The sequence below is a fragment of the Lagenorhynchus albirostris genome, chromosome 10 (assembly GCF_949774975.1).
Source record: "Lagenorhynchus albirostris chromosome 10, mLagAlb1.1, whole genome shotgun sequence".
Taxonomy (NCBI): Eukaryota; Metazoa; Chordata; class Mammalia; order Artiodactyla; family Delphinidae; genus Lagenorhynchus; species Lagenorhynchus albirostris.
This window is the reverse complement of record NC_083104.1, coordinates 26,329,370-26,341,748: the sequence shown is the minus strand read 5'-3', so window position 1 is coordinate 26,341,748 and position 12,379 is coordinate 26,329,370.

Here is a 12,379-nt window from a genome sequence, read left to right as displayed (position 1 = left end):
ATCGGGGCTCTGTCATGGAAAGCACTATCCACCCTGGTCCAGATAGAGACATGCTTTCAGATTCCACTGCAGATTTGCAGTAAAATGCTGCTGTAGTCCAACGGGGATTTCGTTAAGCTGGTTTTATTCCTTCTGGTTCCAAGAAAAGAACAGTAGATCTGGCCTTTTGAAAAGGAGAGTAATCAGTGTGGTAGGAGACCTTGGGTCTATGTTTCCAGTAGACCTCATTTGGCATCGAAGCCTCTCTGCTCACTAGCTGTATTTCAGGATGTGACTTCACCTCCTGAGCCTTGGTTTCCTCGGAGGAGGTGAAGCATCCAAACAAAAAGAGTGGGCTCTGAGATCCCGCCGCCTGGGTTAGAATCCCTGTGCTGCCGTCTACTTGCCTGTCCTTTGTCTTCCTCCGCGCCTTCTCCAAAGCCCAGGGACTTCTCTGGAGCCACAACCTGAAGGCGGGTGCACCCTGGAACGCAGGGGAGTTCACACCCTAGGGACCACCTTCAATCACTGGGGACTGTGGGCAGGTCAGTAAATGCCTTTGCAAGATGCTAAACTCATTCATTCAGTTCTCCTGTCTCTACAATGAAGATAAGCTCTGCCTCATAGGGGTGGTATCAGGATGAAAAAGGTAAGCGGTGTAAAGACATCATAGCAGCCTCTGGCATACAGTGGGCACATTCTCAGTCCGGGTTCTAGGTAATTCTATGATGCAGGACTGACAAGGGGGGAGAGTGAGACAGGAAAGGAGGAAAATCCATCCGTTAAAAGAGCACGTTAGTTGTTGCTGGTAAGACCAATAGGAGCTCAGTTCCGTCAGGATCTCTGACTAGTGTTCAGAGTTGGCTCCAGCAATTTTCAAGCAAGGGACAAGAGTGGGAATATTTATCTCCCAACCTCCATCCCCTCAACTGGTTGAGAGTTGTCCAAAGGGTTGATAACTTTCCCACATTTCCAGGTTGCACTTGCCTATAGACTGAGCAGGCTCTTGTGACCTTGAGTCCTAACAACTATTAGGCAGCATGCTGGCTGTGGGAGGAGGGGAACTGACATGAGTGCTATCACCGCCCTCCCCTTCCCCATTTACCCCATTCCCAGGGACAGTAGCCTTGAGGAAGGATGAGGCGGGAGCCACAGAAGGTGCAGGTCACTGTCAACGTGAGCAGGAACTACCCCTCACAACTGCGGCTGAAGTTAGAGACTGGCCAAGAGAAAACAGCACAGAGCATCAAAATCACCTACTACAGTGATCAGTGATGGATGAATGTTACTATTATTGCTTAGAATGTAAGATGGGAACGCAGAGAATCCTGCTTCCTAGGGTAAGGACAAGAACCGACCTGGTGGTGTGCGGGAAAGGTTGATGAACTGTACAGCACTCTACAAATATTAGTTGTCTATTGAATGTCTACTCCACACTTACATAAGCTTGAGATTTTATAAGTCAAAGACTTCTAATCATAGTGAGGTGAGCAAAATACAGCTCCTGGCATCTTGGAGCTCACACTCAAGATTGAAAGGCTCAAATAATGGACAAGTAATGCCAGGAAAAATACTAGAACTTGTCCCTTTCCTAAGTGATTTTTTTTCCCATTAACTCCCAGTCTACCCAGCATATAAATAAGACTTTAATTTCAATATGCCATGTGATTTTTATCTGGCTGTCCGAAGATAAGAATTTTTAATAACTATCAAGTAACAACTAACATTTATTGAGCACGTACAGTGTGCCAGCCAGTGAGCTGAGCATTGCGCATTTAAGCACGACAGCACTATGAGATAGATGCTAGCAGTACTCCCATGTATCAGGTTAGAAAACCAAAGGTCAGGGAAGTTAGATAACAACAAAATCCTTGTGAGTACCTTCACTAATAAAAATCATTCTTAATTGCTACTATCTACTGAGCATCTAGTCTACACAGAGAACAATGCCACACGCTGTATCTCCACTTTCCTATATAATGCAAGATCACGTACTATTTTTATACCAGTTGAGCAGATGAGAAAACTGAGATTCATAAAGATCAAGTAACCTCTTAGCTCAAGATGACTGAGGTGGAAGTGGGAAGACGCCAAATTCAAATCCAGGTCTCCGCGTCCAAAACAACTTGCTCTAAACCTTGTTAAACCACAACAGTGCAACCCCCCCCCCCCACTGTTCTCCTACATTTTAAGCCAGATGTGCTTTGTCCAACTGGGGTACATTCAACAATAACCCAGACCATCAAGTGCTTCATTGGACCTTCCATAGGGATGCTGAGTCCCTCACAGATATAAGGATAGCTTTTGTCAGAATCATTTGCCAACGTGAATAAAATCAAACTCAATTCACTAAGTTCATTAAGTCATTAAGAGTGTGAGAGGTCCAGCTGAATGAAGAATTATTTCTTAACCTGCCTGACTTGGAGTCTGAGGCTTTGCTGGGTTTTCGGGCGCAGCTAAATGCTCCTCAGAGCCTGTTGCCAGCAAGTGCTTCCAAGAACGGCCCTGGCTCCTCCAGTCCTCTCTGGGCCTCCATGAATAATGGACATTGGACATTAAAAGGCCAAGATGAGAACAGAAGAAGGCTTCCTGGAACTCCTGCGTTCCCATCAGGTAGCCAATGTTCATCGCATTCCCTGCTAAGGTGCTGGAGTAGATTAAAAGGCATTGTTTACACATGCAATCCTTGAGGTACTAAACATTCCTTCAGCCCAGCTCACGGCTGGAGAAACAGCTGGGTGAATACAATGCTTGCCTCAACGTACTTACAGCCCAGTGGGAGAGATTACATACAGACCTGAAATTACATTATGTATTCATTTGTTTACTTGTGCCTTAGATCTCTCCCGCTCCCATATAAACTCCACTAAGGGCTGGGACTTTATTTACTAGACTGGACACACCTGTGTCCTCAACACCTGGAACAGTACCTAGACTATACTAGGTACTCAGTAAATATTTGTTGAACAACTATAATGTGATGCATTAGAATAGGCAAACTTAGAGGTGATATAACAGATCGACTCGCCAGAGAGGAAGAAGAATCTTAATGCTCTTTTGAAGTTTCCAGCATGTTTACAGATAGCTCACAGCGGGGCCCGCAACTCTTGGCCCTCGTGACTCACCGATTCACATTCCCCTGTTTGCAAACTACACCACCCCCAGATCGCAAGCCAGGAATGACCTGAAGCCCATTTAAGGACTATCCATGGCATCGTTCCTCTCCCTCTGTACCACTCACCCCCCAATAAGCAGCAAGTAAGCAAATTGCAGATATTGATAAGCCATGGAGGAGACGAAAAAGAGGGATGGAATAAAGGATTCCTGGAGGGGTGAGATGTTTATATGGAAGCTACAGGCAATCACAAAAGGACCATCAAAGCACAAGGGTCATCTCTCCATGGTACAGGCACTCTTAAAAATTAAATACATTTTGAATGTGTTCCAGTACATAGAGCCCTAAACTCAAAGTTACACAAAACAAATCTTACCTTTACCACACGAGACACTCTGTTTTCCACTAAATTCAATGCCATCCCACTCCATGGTACTTCGTTTGTTTTTTAATGCTGTTCTTCGCTCACTTGACTCACGTGCACTAAAGGGTCCCTAATGGTTCAGCCAGGTCATTAGGGGCCCTGAGTCTCCATGACACACACAGTTCTGACACCAGATCAGAGGTGTGGTTTAGTGCAAAAGAGCAAAGCTTAGAACCTAGAAGAAGATGTTTATCCTGGTACTAAGCAGTTCTCTTTGCCACGACTCCTTTTCTTCCCCCATATATACTGTTGCATCCAGCAGAGGCTTCAGTTGTTGGGAAACAAAGAATAAGTGGGGAGGTTGCTTTGTTGTCATGAGGGGATTTCTGGGGTCCAGGAGAGACGAAGGCAGGGCTAGGTACATTGTAACAAGGGGTTAAAGAACTCACTAAAAATCATTTCTTTTTTCCCAATTTGGAGTTGTGTGGGGAACAGAGAATCCTGAAAGCCTCTTGTGTGGGAAAGGGAAGGAGAGGCTGTCAACTGAACCACTGAAGTTGGGCAAACAAACCCTCCCCCGAGATGTAAAAAGTAGCAGCCCTCCTCCAACCAAGGGCTTCCCAGGACCTCAGAGGTCTCATTAGCGCTCCGGAAGCACCGCCAGCCCAAGACGAAGGTGGGGCTCAGCAGGTGCTCCCTTGGGGGGCCTCTCCCTCTTTCACTACGTGGTTACTTCTTTTGGCAACTTAGAGACCTTTATTTTCTCCTTATTTTTTTTTTTTTTTTTGTGGAAAGTAATATAATCAGAGGTCCTCTCCTTCTGAGCCTCCCAGACTGCACCCCCAGAAGCAACCATTATTCTCAATTTCTTATGGATCCTTCCAGAGATGGTCCATGAAGATGTAAGTACACATAGAATCCATTAATTCTCAACGGGGGCAGTATTGCCCCCAAAGGGGTGAACATTTTTTCCATGAGGGCAGAAATATCTTACTGTTTATGTATAAAGTGCAGATAATACAGTACATAAACAGATCTAATATCTGTGATATTAAATTTTCACTTGGAGGGGCATTAGGAAAAAATATCTTAAAAGGTTCCTTACAGAAGATGTTATGAAAAATAGGTTAAGAAATGCTGGTATAATTCCCCTTTCTTGTGTACATGAGAGGCAGTATGCTGCCCTGGTGTGTCCTGTTCTGGAAGACAGCCTGTCTTGGTCTTGGGTTTCAAATTGTGGTTTGAATCCTGACTCCAACACATATTAGTTGTGGGAAGCTGACCAAGTTTCTTAATGTGCCCTACTTTGGTTTTCTCATCTGTAAAATAGGGGTAATAGTAGTTGTAACTACCTACCTCATAGGGTAACTGTGAATATGAATGAGTTAATGCATGTAAAGCACTTAGAATAGTGTCTGGCACATGGTCGTTACTCTGTAGATGCTTGCCAAATCAGGATTTTTCCACTTAATAGTATATCTTAGAGGTTGCTCTATATTCCTTTTAATGGCTGCATAATATTCCCTTGTGTGGACATACCATGATTTATCCAGACCAGGAGTGAGCAGATGATAGCCCACAGCCAAAAGCAGTCAACCCCCTGTTTTGGTAAGTCACGTTTTATGAGAACACAGCCATGGCCATTCGTTTGTACATTGTCTATGGCTGCTTTCACACTATGATAGAGACCTTGTGACCCACAAAGCCTAAAACGTTTACTGTCTGGCCCTTTACAGAAAAAGTGTGCCGAGCCCTGGTTTATTCTCTACCACATCAATTCTCTACTATTAGATCAATCTTCTGCTACATCAAGTATCACAGCAACTGATATTTTTGGACACATATCTTTCAGCACATTTGCAAGAATATCTAAAAGATAAATTTATGGAGTGGGTTTCTTGGGCCAAAAGATATGTATATTCTTAATCTTCATAGATATTTCCAATTCCTTCCCTATAATTGATGTAACCTCCCTAGAGGTTACATCATTTATACTCCCAACAGCAATGTATAGGCATACCTTTTTTTTTTTTTTTACAGATAATGATAACTACAAGAGGTAAATATTTTTTTAACATCTTTATTGGAGTATAATTACTTTACAATGGTGTGTTAGTTTCTACTTTATAACAAAGTGAATCAGTTATACATATACATATGTTCCCATATCTCTTCCCGCTTGTGTCTCCCTCCCTCCCACCCTCCCTATCCCACCCCTCCAGGCAGTCACAAAGCACCGAGCTGATCTCCCTGTGCTATGCGGCTGCTTCCCACTAGCTATCTACCTTACGTTTGGTAGTGTATATATGTCCATGCCTCTCTCTCGCTTTGTCACAGCTTACCCTTCCCCCTCCCCATATCCTCAAGTCCATTCTCTAGTAGGTCTGTGTCTTTCTTCCAGTCTTACCCCTAGGTTCTTCATGACATTTCTCTTAAATTCCATATATATGTGTTAGTAAATGGTATTTGTCTTTCTCTTTCTGACTTACTTCACTCTGTATGACAGACTCTAGGTCTATCCACCTCATTACAGATAGCTCAATTTCGTTTCTTTTTATGGCTGAGTAATATTCCATTGTATATATGTGTCACATCTTCTTTATCCACTCATCCAATGATGGACATTTAGGTTGTTTCCATCTCCGGGCTATTGTAAATAGAGCTGCAATGAACATTTTGGTACATGACTCTTTTTGAATTATGGTTTTCTCAGGGTATATGCCCAGTGGTGGGATTGCTGGGTCATATGGGAGTTCTATTTGTAGATTTTTAAGGAACCTCCATACTGTTCTCCATAGTGGCTGAACCAATTCACATTCCCACCAGCAGTGCAAGAGGGTTCCCTTTTCTCCACACCCTCTCCAGCATTTATTGTTTCTAGATTTTTTGATGATGGCCATTCTGACTGGTGTGAGATGATATCTCATTGTAGTTTTGATTTGCATTTCTCTAATGATTAATGATGTTGAGCATTCTTTCATGTGTTTGTTGGCAGTCTGTATATCTTCCTTGGAGAAATGTCTATTTAGGTCTTATGCCCATTTTTGGATTGGGTTTTTGTTGTTGTTGTTGTTATTGAGCTGCATGAGCTGCTTATAAATTTTGGAGATTAATCCTTTGTCAGTTGCTTCATTTGCAAATATTTTCTCCCATTCTGAGGGTTGTCTTTTCATCTTCTTTATGGTTTCCTTTGATGTGCAAAAGCTTTTAAGTTTCATTAGGTCCCATTTGTTTATTTTTGTTCTTATTTCCATTTCTCTGGGAGGTGGGTCAGAAAGAATCTTGCTGTGATTTATGTCATAGAGTGTTCTGCCTATGTTTTCCTCTACGAGTTTGACAGTGTCTGGCCTTACATTTAGGTCTTTAATCCATTTTGAGCTTATTTTTGTGTATGGTGTTAGGGAGTGATCTAATCTCATACTTTTACATGTACCTGTCCAGTTATCCCAGCACCACTTTCTGAAGAGGCTGTCCTTTCTCCACTGTACATTCCTGCCTCCTTTATCAAAGATAAGGTGACCATATGTGCATGGGTTTATCTCTGGGCTTTCTATCCTGTTCCATTGATCTATCTTTCTGTTTTTGTGCCAGTACCATACTGTCTTGATTACGGTAGCTTTGTAGTATAGTCTGAAGTCAGGGAGCCTGATTCCTCCAGCTCCGTTTTTCGTTCTCAAGATTACTTTGGCTATTCAGGGTATTTTGTGTTTCCATACAAATCGTGAAATTTTTTGTTCTAGTTCTGTGAAAAATGCCAGTGGTAGTTTGATAGGGATTGCATTGAATCTGTAGATTGTTTTGGGTAGTAGAGTCATTTTCACAATGTTGATGCTTCCAATCCAAGAACATGGTATATCTCTCCATCTGTTTGTATCATCTTTAATTTCTTTCATCAGTGTCTTATAATTTTCTGCATACAGGTCTTTTGTCTCCTTAGGTAGGTTTATTCCTAGATATTTTATTCTTTTTGTTGCAGTGGTAAATGGGAGTGTTTTCTTGATTTCACTTTCAGATTTTTCATCATTAGTGTATAGGAATGCCAGAGATTTCTGTGCATTAATTTTGTATCCTGCTACTTTACCAAATTCATTGATTAGCTCTAGTAGTTTTCTGGTAGCATCTTCAGGATTCTCTATGTATAGTATCATGTCATCTGCAAACAGTGACAGCTTTACTTCTTCTTTTCCGATTTGGATTCCTTTTATTTCCTTTTCTTCTCTGATTGCTGTGGCTAAAACTTCCAAAACTATGTTGAATAAGAGTGGTGAGAGTGGGCAACCTTGTCTTGTTCCTGATCTTAGTGGAAATGCTTTCAGTTTTTCACCATTGAGGACGATGTTGGCTGTGGGTTTGTCATATATGGCCTTTATTATGTTGAGGAAAGTTCCCTCTATGCCTACTTTCTGCAGGGTTTTTATCATAAATTGGTGTTGAATTTTGTCAAAAGCTTTCTCTGCATCTATTGAGATGATCATATGGTTTTTCTCCTTCAATTTGTTAATATGGTGTATCACGTTGATTGATTTGCGTATATTGAAGAATCCTTGCATTCCTGGAATAAACCCCACTTGATCATGGTGTATGATCCTTTTAATGTGCTGTTGGATTCTGTTTGCTAGTATTTTGTTCAGGATTTTTGCATCTATGTTCATCAGTGATATTGGTCTGTAGTTTTTTTTCTTTGTGACATCCTTGTCTGGTTTTGGTATCAAGGTGATGGTGGCCTCGTAGAAGGAGTTTGGGAGTGTTCTTCCCTCTGCTATATTTTGGAAGAGTTTGAGAAGGATAGGTGTTAGCTCTTCTCTAAATGTTTGATAGAATTCGCTTGTGAAGCCATCTGGTCCTGGGCTTTTGTTTGTTGGAAGATTTTTAATCACAGTTTCAATTTCAGTGCTTGTGATTGGTCTGTTCATATTTTCTATTCCTTCCTGATTCAGTCTTGGCAGGTTGTGCATTTCTAAGAATTTGTCCATTTCTTCCAGGTTGTCCATTTTATTGGCATAGAGTTGCTTGTAGTAATCTCTCATGATCTTTTGTATTTCTGCAGTGTATTTCTCCTTCATTTCTAATTCTATTGATTTGAGTCTTCTCCCTTTTTTTCTTGATGAGTCTGGCTAATGGTTTATCAATTTTGTTTATCTTCTCAAAGAACCAGCTTTTAGTTTTATTGATCTTTGCTATCGTTTCCTTCATTTCTTTTTCATTTATTTCTTATCTGATTTTTATGATTTCTTTCCTTCTGCTAACTTTGGGGTTTTTTTGTTGTTCTTTCTCTAATTGCTTTAGGTGCAAGGTTAGGTTGTTTATTCGAGATGTTTCCTGTTTCTTAAGGTAGGATTGTATTGCTATAAACTTCCCCCTTAGAACTGCTTTTGCTGCATCCCATAGATTTTGGGTCGTCATGTCTCCATTGTCATTTGTTTCTAGGTATTTTTTAATTTCCTCTTTGATTTCTTCAGTGATCACTTCGTTATTAAGTAGTGTATTGTTTAGCCTCCATGTGTTTGCATTTTTTACAGATCTTTTCCTGTAATTGATATCTAGTCTCATAGCGTTGTGGTCGGAAAGGATACTTGATACGATTTCAATTTTCTTAAATTTACCAAGGCTTGACTTGTGACCCAAGATATGATCTATCCTGGAGAATGTTCCATAAGCACTTGAGAAAAATGTGTATTCTGTTGTTTTTGGATGCAATGTCCTATAAATATCAATTAAGTCCATCTTGTTTAATGTATCATTTAAAGCTGTGTTTCCTTATTTATTTTCATTTTGGATGATCTGTCCATGGGTGAAAGTGGGGTGTTAAAGTCCCCTACTATGAATGTGTTACTGTCGATTTCCCCTTTTATGGCTCTTAGTATTTGCCTTATGTATTGAGGTGCTTCTATGTTGGGTGCATAAATATTTACAATCGTTATATCTTCTTCTTGGATCGATCCCTTGATCATTATGTAGTGTCCTTCTTTGTCTCTTCTAATAGTCTTTATTTTAAAGTCTATTTTGTCTAATATGAGAATTGCTACTCCAGCTTTCTTTTGGTTTCCATTTGCATGAAATATCTTTTTCCATCCCCTTACTTTCAGTCTGTATGTGTCTCTAGGTCTGAAGTGGGTCTCTTGTAGACAGCAAATATATGGGTCTTGTTTTCGTATCCATTCAGCCAATCTGTGTCTTTTGGTGGGAGCATTTACTCCATTTACATTTAAGGTAATTTTCGATATGTATGTTCCTATTCACATTTTCTTAATTGTTTTGGGTTCATTGTTGTAGGTCTTTTCCTTCTCTTGTGTTTCTTGCCTAGAGAAGTTCCTTTAGCAGTTGTTGTAAAGCTGGTTTGGTGGTGCTGAACTCTCTCAGCTTTTGCTTGTCTGTAAAGGTTTTAATTTCTCCATCAAATATGAATGAGATCCTTGCTGGGTAGAGTAATCTTGGTTGCAGGTTTTTCTCCTTCATCACTTTAAATATGTCCTGCCAGTCCCTTCTGGCTTGCAGAGTTTCTGCTGAAAGATCAGCTGTTAACCTTATGGGGATTCCCTTGTGTGTTATTTGTTGTTTTTCCCTTGCTGCTTTTAATATGTTTTCTTTGTATTTAATTTTTGACAGTTTGATTAATATGTGTCTCGGCATATTTCTCCTTGAATTTATCCTGTATGGGACTCTCTGTGCTTCCTGGACTTGGTTAACTATTTCCTTTCCCATATTAGGGAAGTTTTCAACTATAATCTCTTCAAATATTTTCTCAGTCCCTTTCTTTTCCTCTTCTTCTTCTGGAACCCCTATAATTCGAATGTTGGTGCGTTTAATGTTGTCCCAGAGGTCTCTGAGACTGTCCTCAGTTCTTTTCATTCTTTTTTCTTTATTCTGCTCTGCAGTAGTTATTTCCACTATTTTATCTTCCAGGTCACTTATCCCTTCTTCTGTCTCAGTTATTCTGCTATTGATCCCATCTAGAGTTTTGTGGGTATTTTTGTTTTTTTGTTTTTTTTGTTTTTTCCAGTACGCGGGCCTCTTACTGCCGTGGCCTCTCACATTGCGGAGCACAGGCTCCAGATGCACAGGCCCAGCGGCCATGGCTCATGGGCCCAGCCACTCCACGGCATGTGGGATCCTCCCAGACCGGGGCACAAACCCATCTCCCCCGCATCAGCAGGCGGACTCTCAACCACTGCGCCACCAGGGAAGCCCTAGAGTATTTTTGATTTCATTTATTGTGTTGTTCATCGTTGTTTGTTTCACCTTTAGTTCTTCTAGGTCCTTGTTAAATGTTTCTTGCATTTTGTCCATTGTATTTCCAAGATTTTGGATCATGTTTACTATCATTATTCTGAATTCTTTTTCAGGTAGACTGCCTATTTCCTCTTCATTTGTTTGGTCTGGTGGGTTTTTACCTCGCTCCTTCATCTGTTGTGTGTATCTCTGTCTTCTCATTTTCCTTAACTTACTGTGTTTGGGGTCTCCTTTTTGCAGGCTGCAGGTTCGTAGTTCCCGTTGTTTTTGGTGTCTGTCCCCAGTGGCTAAGGTTGGTTCAGTGGGTTGTGTAGGCTTCCTGGTGGAGGGGACTAGTGCCTGTATTGTGGTGGATGAGTCTGGATCTTGTCTTTCTGGTGGGCAGGTCCACGTCTGGTGGTGTGTTTTGGGGTGTCTGTGGACTTATTATGATTTTAGGCAGCCTCTCTGCTAATGTGTGGGGTTGTGTTCCTGTCTTGCTAGTTGTTTGGCATAGGGTGTCCAGCACTGTAGCTTGCTGGTCTTTGAGTGAAGCTGGGTGCTGGTGTTGAGATGGAGATCTCTGGGAGATTTTCGCCGTTTGATATTATGTGGAGCTGGGAGGTCTCTTGTGGACCAGTGTCCTGAAGTTGGCTCTCCCACATCAGAGGCACAGCACTGATTCCTGACTGCAGCACCAAGAGCCTTTCATCCACATGGCTCAGAATAAAACACAGAAAAAGTAGAAAGAACGAATTAGTAGAAGTAGAAAGAAAGAAAGAAAGAAAGAAAGAAAGGAAGAAGGGAGGGAGGGAGGGAGGAAGGAAGGCGGGAAGGAAGGAAAAAAAGAAAGAAAGAAAGAAGAAAAGTAAAATAAAATAAAGTAAGATAAAATATAATAAAGTTATTAAAATTAAAAAATGATTATTAAGAAAACAAAACAAACAAAAAAAAACTGGACGGATAGAACCCTAGAACAAATGGTGGAAGCAAAGCTATACAGACAAAATCTCACATAGAGGCATACACATACACACTTACAAAAAGAGGAAGAGGAGAAAAAATCATAAATCTTGCTCTCAAAGCCCACCTCCTTAATTTGGGATGATTCGTTGTCTATTCAGGTATTCCACAGATGCAGGGTACATCAAGTTGATTGTGGAGCTTTAATCCGCTGCTTCTGAGGCTGCTGGGAGAGATTTCCCTTTCTCTTCTTTGTTCTCACAGCTCCCGTGTCTCAGCTTTGGATTTGGCCCCGCCACTGCGTGTAGGTCGCAGGACGGCGTCTGTTCTTCGCTCAGACCGGATGGGGTTAAAGGAGCCGCTGATTCGGTGGCTCTGGCTCAGTCAGGCCGGGGGGGAGGGAGGGGCACGGAGTGCGGGGCGGGCTGCGGCGGCAGAGGCCGGCGTGACGTTGCACCAGCCTGAGGCGCGCCGTGCGTTCTCCCGGGGGAGTTGTCCCTGAATCACGGAAACCTGGCAGTGGCGGGCTGCACAGGCTTCCCGGAAGGGGTGTGTGGATAGTGACCTGTGCTCGCACACAGGCTTCTTGGTGGTGGCAGCAGCAGCCTTAGCGTCTCATGCCCGTCGCTGGGGTCCGCGCTTTTAGACGGCTCGCGCCCGTCTCTGGAGCTCCTTTAAGCAGCGCTCTTAATCCCCTCTCCTCACGCACCAGGAAACAAAGAGGTAAGAAAAAGTCTCTTGCCTCTTCG